The sequence below is a fragment of the Humulus lupulus genome, chromosome 1 (assembly GCF_963169125.1).
Source record: "Humulus lupulus chromosome 1, drHumLupu1.1, whole genome shotgun sequence".
Classification (NCBI taxonomy): domain Eukaryota; kingdom Viridiplantae; phylum Streptophyta; class Magnoliopsida; order Rosales; family Cannabaceae; genus Humulus; species Humulus lupulus.
The window spans coordinates 43128406-43138476 of NC_084793.1; the positions used below are offsets into that span (position 1 = coordinate 43128406).

At 44.4% G+C, this 10071-nt stretch overlaps 1 non-coding gene across 1 annotated transcript; it reads left to right on the forward strand.

Annotated features, from left to right (window-relative positions):
- The first annotated feature begins 8848 nt into the window (after positions 1–8848).
- Positions 8849–8955, forward strand: LOC133813430 (small nucleolar RNA R71). Its single transcript, XR_009884442.1, has one exon. It is a non-coding gene; the product is annotated as a small nucleolar RNA R71 (small nucleolar RNA).
- The last annotated feature ends 1116 nt before the right edge of the window (positions 8956–10071 follow it).

Consider the following 10071-nt stretch of genomic DNA (forward strand, 5'->3'; position numbering starts at 1 on the left):
GGTGCTAGCCTCTGTTTCGAGGCTAGCCGCGGCTCTTGTGTGTGGGGCCACGGCCCTTAGTGCCAATCTGAGTTTTTAAGGGTATTTAAGCTTGGGAACTTAAGGGGTAAGGCTCGAGATGGATTTTATCACCCGGATTGATAGAATTCAAGGTCCCGGAGGTTAGGGTTATGGCTCGAGGTTATTTATTGGATTAGAATTTGATGGATGGACATTATTACTGTGTTGTGGCTAGGATTTCAGCGAGGCTCACGTTAGAGGACTGTACTCGGGGCATCGATGCTCAGAAAGCTCGGAACTCAGGTAAGAAAACCCCTGTTCCCATTGAGCTTGTGTGCAGGGCTGAGCCCAATGTGTTTGTATGGAATTGATATGCAGGGCCGGGCCCAATATGTTAGAACTGTAGGGCTTAGCCCTTTATCTGTTTATACTGGAATTCTGTACTTGCTTGTTATATTATGTGTATTATTCTAAGAGTGAACGGCAAGAGCCGGGAAAGATGTAGACCGAGAACAGCGAGGGGCCGGGAACGGCGTTAGGCACGTTGAGTGCAAGGCCGAGAACAGCAAAGGGCCGGGAGCGGCGTTGAGCACGTAAAGCGCGAGCTGCCAGGGCGGGTCCCTAAAAGGATACCTGGGATATCCTCAAGGGGTGGTCCGCGAACCCAGGGCTTGGTAAACGCCTGGGACGGCTAGACCGTATGTGTGTAGCCATTGGTGACCTGCTTATATGCTTGACTTATGTATTGCATATGTTATCTGTTTGTGGGTTTTCTTGCTGGGCTTCGGCTCACAGATGCTTTGTGGTGCAGGTAAGGGTAAGGAGAAGATTAACCAACCACGAGTACAGTTGGCGTGAGGCGGCGTGTACATGTTTGGCCAACCTGGCTGCCACAGCTAGAGGATTTTGGGAGATGCTTGTAAATGAACTTGAATTTTGTCGTTTAGCCGACTTAGTACAGTATTTATGTTGTAAATATTTTTAAACTGTATTTTGGGATCCCAGATGTTAAACTTTTATGATTTACTATGAAAGATTACTATCTCTGATGTTTTTCCTTTGTTTACGGCTTAATTACACTGTTTGACCTAAAACCTCGATTAGCGAGTTAAAAGCACGTTTTTAAACTCACTTAGTAACGACTCTAAGGAAGTATGGCATTACAACTTGGTATCAGAGCCAGGTTAGGTTATTGGTTCTGGAGATTGACCGAACATGTACACACGCAGTCAGTGACAGGCTTACCTCAGGGTTGGTTGGTAAGATTGACTAATATGTTTGAAAATGTGTTTGCATACCCTGTTTGCGTGCCTATTTTATATAAAGCATGATGAATGAATTAACATATGCATGAAGCTAGGGCATGACCCGTTATGTGTTATATGCTATATGAGTTTTTATGTGTGGATTACTGATGTGCCTTAGAGGTGGTTATGGATGTTGTTATCATGCCTAATGAGCGGCGTCGTTGGTTGCAGACATATTTGTTGAGATGCCTCGACAATCAGCTAGACTCCACGGCAGTAGGGCCCAGGATGACAATTAGGGTCAAGACCCTCCACCTGCCCCACAGAACTGGCAACAGTTATTGGCTGAAATGGAGGCTAGACTGCAGAGAACAGAGGAAGAGCTATGACAGATGAGGCAACAAGCTTCGCCTCAGGTTACTGGGCTGCCAGTGCAGCAGGTTGCAACGCCGGTGCCAGCTCAGTCTGCTTTGGAGAATAAGTGGGAACCTTTGTATGAGAGGTTCAGGAAGCAGCAACCTCCTACCTTTGTGGGTGGATCGGACCCACTGCTGGCAGAGCAGTGGATGAACATGATTTCCTTGTTCTTAGACTTTATGAGGGTTGAAGGAAGTGAGAGGGTTGCTTGTGCGAGCTATATGCTTAGGGATGATGCTCGCATATGGTGGGATGTGGTAAGCCAGCGGAGGAATGTTGTAGTCATGACATGGGAGGAATTTAAGAGTGTCTTTAATGAGAAATACTACAGTGTGGCAGTACGAGCTGCGAAGGTTGATGAGTTTATCAACCTGACTCAGAATCGATCGACAGTAACAGAGTATGCAATAAAGTTTGATAGATTGGCGAAGTTTGCGCCAGATCTAGTGCCGACAGATGCGGCCAGGAGGGATAGGTTCGTGCAGGGGTTGAATGTCATGATCGCCCGCGATGTGAATATTACCTTGGATCCAGCAACCACTACTTATGGCCAAGCGGTGGATAAGGCCCTTACTGCAGAGAGGGCTGAGGATCAGATATGGAAGGACAACACTGTTAGGCGTGATGCCAGGAGGGCGGTGCCTCCTTTTGTTGGGTCTAGTCGGGGCAGTGGCCTCAGTGAGCAGAAAAGAAGGGTTCCAGATTCATTTACTCCTCCTAGTTTTGATAGGAGAGTGCGAGGTGCATCTACTGGCCGTCAGGGTGGCAGTGATAATTGGAGGAGTTTCCCTATGTGTCCGCGATGCAGGCGTCAACATCAGGGTGAGTGCAGGATCAGGGCCTGCTTTGTTTGTGGGAGTGCCAGCCATCTGAAGAGGGATTTCCCTCAAGTTAAGAAGGAGGAGAAGAAGCAGAGTGACAGTCTTGCTCCTGCCAGGGTATTCACTTTGACACAGACTGAGGCGGAGGCTAGCCCCTCGGTGGTGATAGGTCAAATCTCTAGTGCTGGTTCTTTGTATACTACAATGTTTGATTCAGGGGCTACCCATTCATTTGTATCTGCTAGGGTGATAGATCAGATTTGTAGACCTAGTGGTGTGTATGCTAGGGGATTTCAGACTTTGTTGCCAACATGAGAGTTGGTAGTCTCTACGAAGTGGATTAGGGCATTGCCAGTGGAGGTAGATGGTAGGGAATTGTTTGTTGATTTGATTAAGCTAGAGATGGATGATTTTGACATGATCTTGGGAATGGATTGGCTATCCAAGTATGGGGCAACGATTGACTCCAGGCACAGAATGGTGACTTTTGAACCAGAAGGGGAGGTACCCTTTGTGTTTGTGGGGTCAATTAGTGACCGCGTGTGCCAATGATTTCAGCCCTAAGGGCTAGGGACCTGATGCAGGAAGGCTTCATAGGATTCCTGGCAAGCATTGTGGATACCTCTAGGGTGGTGCCGGTTGGACCGGGTGAGACAAGGTTGGTGTATGAGTTTCCGGATTTGTTTCCAGCGGATTTGCTAGGGTTGCTGTCGCGGAGGGAGATTGACTTCATTATAGAGTTGGTACCAGGAGCGAAGCTAGTATCTAGGACACTTTATAGAATGGCTCCAGCAGAATTAAAGGAGTTGAAGATTCAGTTGCAGAAGTTACTTGATTTGGGGTTCATCAGACCAAGTTTCTCGCCATGGGGTGCTCCAGTGTTGTTCGTTAAGAAGAATGATGGGTCCCTTAGGACATGTATTAATTACAGGGAGCTGAACAAGTTAACCATTAAGAACAAGTATCCACTGCCTAGGATCGACGATTTGTTTGATCAGCTACAGGGAAGAACAGTGTTTTCCAAGATAGATCTCCGATCAGGTTACCATCAGCTAAGGATTAGAGAGGAGGACATACCAAAGACCGCTTTTTGAACAAGGTATGGACACTATGAATTCTTGGTTATGTCCTTTGGATTAACCAATGCCCCAGCAGCTTTTATGGACATGATGAATAGGGTTTTCAAGGATTATCTGGACAAGTTTGTGATCGTGTTCATCGACGACATCTTAGTGTACTCTCAGTCAGAGATGGAGCACGAGCAACATCTGCGGTTGGTATTACAGCGGTTGAGGGAGCATAAGTTATATGCTAAGTTTAGTAAGTGTGAGTTTTGGTTGCCACAAGTTACGTTTCTGGGCCATATCGTCAGTAAGGAGGGGATTCTGTTTGACCTAAGTAAGATTGAGGCGGTCAGAGATTGGCCTAGACCGAGCAATGTTCCTGAAGTGCGAAGCTTCTTGGGTCTGGCAGGGTATTATCGACAATTTGTTGAGGGGTTCTCCAGAATCGCTACGCCATTGACAGAGTTGACAAAGAAGAAGACCAGGTATGTCTGGACAGACAGGTGCGAAAACAGTTTTAAGGAACTAAAGCAGCGATTGATTACCGCGCCAGTACTTAGCTTGCCGACGGAGAATGGAAAGTTTGTGGTCTACTGTGATGCATCCAGGCAGGGTTTGGGGTGTGTGTTAATGCAAGCTGGTAAGGTGATAGCTTATGCATCGAGACAGTTGAAAGAGTATGAGCAGAGATATCCTACGCATGATCTGGAGCTGGCAGCGGTGGTGTTTGCACTTAAGATTTGGAGGCATTATCTTTATGGTGAGAAGTGCGAGATATACACCGACCATAAAAGCCTAAAGTATTTCTTTACCTAGAAGGACTTGAATATGCACCAGAGGCGGTGGCTGGAGTTGGTTAAGGATTATGATTGTGATATCCTTTGCCATCTTGGGAAGGCTAATGTAGTGGCTGATGCACTGAGTCGGAAGGGCCCAGGGCAATTGTTCAGCTCGAGACAGATATCTGATAAGTTAGCTGAGGAGATGACTAGAGCAGGTATAGAGTTGGTGGTTGGTCAGTTGGCCAACATCACTCTTCAGTCTACACTCCTTGAGAGGATCAAGGAGGCATAGGGGAAGGATTCTCAGTTGCGAGGTCATAGGGAGAATGCCTTAGTCGGAGCGGCAAAGGACTTCTCCATTTCAGAGATGGGATTACTGAAGTATAAGGGTCGGATCTGTGTTCCGATGGATTCTGATATCCGGCAAGAGATCTTGGATGAATCGCATACCACTCCCTATTCTTTGCACCCGGGTACAACGAAGATGTACCAGGACTTGAGAGCTTTATATTGGTGGTCGGGCATGAAGAGGGATGTGGTGGATTATGTGGCTAAGTGCTTAACTTGTCAGCAGGTTAAGGCTGAGCACCAGAGGCCAGCGGGATTATTGCAGCCTTTGGGGATCCCAGAGTGGAAGTGGGAAGATATTACTATGGATTTCGTAGTTGGTTTACCGAGAACTGTGGGATAGCATGACTCAGTGTGGGTAATTGTGGATAGGTATACCAAGCCCGCCCACTTTTTGCCTGTTAAGACAACTTATACTGTGTAGCAGTACGCTGAGTTGTATGTGAAGGAGATTGTTCGACTTCATGGGGTTCCGAGGTCGATAGTGTCGGACAGAGACCCCACCTTCACTTCCAAGTTTTGGGAAAGTCTGCAGAAGGTCATGGGCACGCAGTTACGGTTTAGCACCGCTTATCATCCTCAGACAGATGGGCAGTCTGAGAGGACGATTCAGATATTGGAGGATCTGTTGCGAGCCTGTGTGCTTGACTTTGGGGGATCGTGGAGTAAGTATCTTCCTTTGATCGAATTCTCGTACAACAATAGTTATCAGGCGACCATTGGTGTGGCTCCGTACGAGATGCTTTATGGAAGGAAGTGTAGATCACCTATTCATTGGGATGAGACATGTGAGAGGAAGTATTTGGGTCCAGAGATGGTTCAGAGGACCAATGAAGCAGTTGAGAAGATTAGAGCGCGTATGCTCGCCTCCCAGAGTCGACAGAAAAGTTATTCAGACTTGAGACGCAGGAGCGTGGAGTTTCAGGTTGGTGATCATGTGTTCCTTAGGGTTTCACCCATGAGGGGTGTGAAACGGTTTGGTGTTCGGGGTAAGTTGAGCCCCAGGTATGTTGGTCCCTTCGAGATTCTAGAACAAGTTGGAGTGGTAGCTTACAGATTAGCAATGCCTCCAGCTTTATCAGGGGTTCATGATGTATTCCATATATCCATGCTCCGGAAGTATATGTCAGATTCAACGCATGTCTTAAGTTTTGAGAATTTGGAACTTGATCAGGATTTATCCTATGAGGAGAAGCCAGTTCAGATTCTTGACCAAAAAGATAAGGTCATGAGGAACAAGACCATCACCTTGGTGAAAGTGCTGTGGAGAAACAACAAGGTTGAGGAGGCGACGTGGGAACTTGAGTCAGAAATGAGGGAGCGGTACCTTGAGCTGTTCAGGTAATTTCGAGGATGAAATTTTTGTAAGGAGGGGATAGTTGTAACGACCCGAATTTGCTAATCAGGCTTAGGGCCTTGATTAGTGTGCCTGGAGGGCAATAAGTTGTTTAATATGCTTACGTGTGGATTTATGTGTATATATGATTATGATGCATGTTTAATTGAGTTAGATGCGCATGTGGGCCCCGTCTGGATATTAGGGGCATAAGTGTGATAAATGAGATAAATGTTGTATATATGTGATATGTTTGTATAGCACGATCCGAGACAGTCCTGGGGAGCGGTTAGCCAGAGAGTCACAACGGGGTTGAGATTCGGACTCGGGGCGAGTCGAGGGGTAATTTGGGTATTAGATGAGTTATGGGGTTATCGGGACATGAAAATAAATATTTGGAGATATATTTGAGGATAGAATGTCTAGGCGGGAATATTTGGGAAATTTACCATTTTGCCCTCGGGGACGTTTTGGTACCACGAGCCTTGAGGTAACCCTTTAGACTTAAGTCAAATAAAACAAAAAGGGGGAATTGTTTAGAAACTTGAGGAAACCGACACGTACTTTCCTTTGAACTGAAGTTAGTTCTTGTCTCTCTCTCTTTCACTCTCTAAGGCAAAACTCAAAGGGAACTCAAAGGGATTGGCTGGGAATTAAAGGGATTTCAGCTGGGATACTCTAGGAACTTGAAGCTTGGGGATTGAGGATCAAACTCAGGGACTAAGCTCTGCAAGGTAAGCTTTAATTACTAAGGTTTAGTCTTAAATTTCTGCTGGCTATAGGGGATTGCATGTTAGCCAAGCTTGATTTGTCTTTGGGTGTTCTAGCTGAGTTTTGGAGCATACTTTAATGGGGTCTTGGTGTTGTTTCTGGGCTAGAATAACTGTATTGGATATCTGGGAATATTAGTCAAGTTTTAGGATGGATTGGCTTGGGGAAAGGTTTAGAAAAAAAAGTGTAAAATCTGGGTTCGGTGTAGAGCGCCGCGGCCCTAGGAAGGGTGCGCCACGGCCCGCGTGCACGTGCGGCCATGGGAGGCCGAGAAGTTCATGCCCACCGCGGCGCTTGGTGGGCGCGCTGCGGCCCGTGTGGGGGTCAGTGGGGTGCTAGCCTCTGTTTCGAGGCTAGCCGCAGCTCTTGTGTGTGGGGCCGCGGCCCTTAGTGCCAATCTGAGTTTTTAAGGGTATTTAAGCTTGGGAACTTAAGGGGTAAGGATTGAGATGGATTTTATCACCCGGATTGATAGAATTCAAGGTCCCGGAGGTTGGGGTTATGGCTCGAGGTTATTTATTGGATTAGAATTTGATGGATGGACATTATTACTATGTTGTGGCTAGGATTTCGGTGAGGCTCACCTTAGAGGACTGTGCTCGGGGCATCGGTGCTCAGAAAGCTCGGAACTCAGGTAAGAAAACCCCTATTCCCATAGAGCTTGTGTGCAGGGCTGAGCCCAATGTGTTTGTATGGAATTGATATGCAGGGTCGGGCCCAATATGTTAGAACTGCAGGGCGTAGCCCTTTATCTGTTTATACTGGAATTCTGTACTTGCTTGTTATATTATGTGTATTATTCTAAGAGTGAACGGCAAGAGCCGAGAACGGTGTAGACCGAGAACGGCGAGGGGCCGGGAACGACGTTAGGCACGTTGAGTGCAAGGCCGAGAACAGCAAAGGGCCGGGAGCGGCGTTGAGCACGTAAAGCGCGAGCTGCCAGGGCGGGTCCCTAAAAGGATACCTGGGATATCCTCACGGCGTGGTCTGTGAACCCAGGGCTTGGTAAATGCCTGAGACGGCTAGGCCGTATGTGTGTAGGCATTGGTGACCTGCTTATATGCTTGACTTATGTATTGCATATGTTATCTGTTTGTGGGTTTTCTTGCTGGGCTTCGGCTCACAGATGCTCTGTGGTGCAGGTAAGGGTAAGGAGAAGATCAGCCAACCATGAGTACAGTTGGCGTGAGGTGGCGTGTACATGTTTGGCCAGCTTGGCTGCCACAGCCAGAGGATTTTGGGAGATGCTTGTAAATGAACTTGAATTTTGTCGTTTAGCCGACTTAGTACAGTATTTATGTTGTAAATATTTTTAAACTGTATTTTGCGATCCCAGATGTTAAACTTTTATGATTTACTATGAAAGATTACTATCTCTGATGTTTTTCCTTTGTTTACGGCTTAATTACACTGTTTGACCTAAAACCTCGATTAGCGAGTCAAAAGCATGTTTTTAAACTCACTTAGTAACGGCTCTAAGGAAGTAGGGCGTTACAGTCTTCTTTTGAGAAACCGATGGTTGTGACATTTCTTGAGATGGAACTTGAGATATGGGCTGCTGAAATTGTTGTTGGGGGTCTTGATTATTTCTCCATGAAAAATTAGGATGATTCTTCCACCCTGTGTTGTAAGTGTTGGAGAATGGGTTGTTGGTTTGCCTATTATAATTTATCATAATATTAAATTGCTCCATAGGGATAGCATTATTCACCTTTGTTGCCATACACTGCTCAAATTGGTGATAACCTCCACACCTTTCACACACCATCTGCAACTGTATGGGTTGAGCTGAAATATTGGTTTTTTGCAACTGCTTAGTTAAGGTGGAAACTTGAGCAGTTAATGTTGTGATAACATCTAATTCATGAATCCCAACTACTTTTCTGTTACTAGTGGCTAGTTCGTCAGCCCATTGGTAGTTATTCATGGTCGTTTCTTCCAACATGCATAGGCCTCATTAGCACTTTTATCCATGAATGCTCCTCCTGTTGTCGCATCAATGATGGTGTGTGTAGTATTGCACAACCCATTATAGAAATTGTGGACCAACATCCACTTCTTAATGCCATGATGGGGACAATTTCTCAAAAATTCTTTAAACCTCTCCTATGTGTCATATAATGATTCCCCATAATTCTGGAAGAAGTTATTGATCTCTCCTCTCAACCTTGCAGCCTTTGATGGAGGAAAGAACTTTGCGAGAAACTTTTGTTCTAGCTCCTCCTAAGTGTTAATAGAGTTGGCCTGCAGAGAGTTTAACCAACTTTTGGCTCTTTCCCTCAGTGAGATTGGGAACAGCCTCAATCTGATAACATCGTCACTCAACCCATTCATCTTGAAAGTTGCACACAGCTCCAGAAAATTAGCTATGTGCATGTTTGGGTCCTCCATAGGTAATCCACCAAATTGAACGGTGGACTGGACCATTTGTATTATTGTCGACTTGATCTCAAAGTTGTTAGTGGCAACTGTGGGGTGTCTGATGCATGAATGCACTCCCGTAATAGTTGGGAGGACATAATTGTTGATCCCAAAAGAGGGTGTTTTAATATTTAAACTAGCAAGTGCACGAATCGTTTCGGAATATAATATTCATGTAAGTACAAGGTCGAACCCATGGGAGTTGACTAACATCAAAAGAAACTATTTCAAACAAAGCAAGAATATTCTAACCTAGTTCCAAATATTTGATGAGATTTTGTTTTAGAAAAATAAAAGACAAGTAATAAAAAGATTTAAGATTAAATAGAAAAATAGTTTTTAAATGAGATAAGTAAAATAAGATTATTAAGATATTAGAATCCACAAAATGCAAGTTCAATAGTATTTATAAGTATATTGATTCCCAAGTTTAGATATAGTTGAAATAAATCACACTATATTTTTTTCAAAATACATTTTCTATTCAAGCACAAGTTACTTTAAAAAATGTAGGATTTTTCTTCACTTATATAAGATATAATTTCTAAGCATTAGTTGTGTTACAACCTAATGAAACTACAAAAAATCAAAGAGATTATATTTAGGCAAAATATGATACTTATGCTCTAAGAATTAGATGTGAACAATCTAATTAAAAACATTTAATCAAAGAATATCATATTTTTGCATAATGAAGAACTAAGTGTAATATGCTTTAACAATCAACATTATATGAAAAATGCATATCTTTGATAGAAAAATCCATAAACAATGTTGTAAAAATGGGAAATCAACATACAACAAAAAATACTATCTAGTTACATTTTGCTTCATCATCATCTTAATAACCTTTGAAAAAAATTA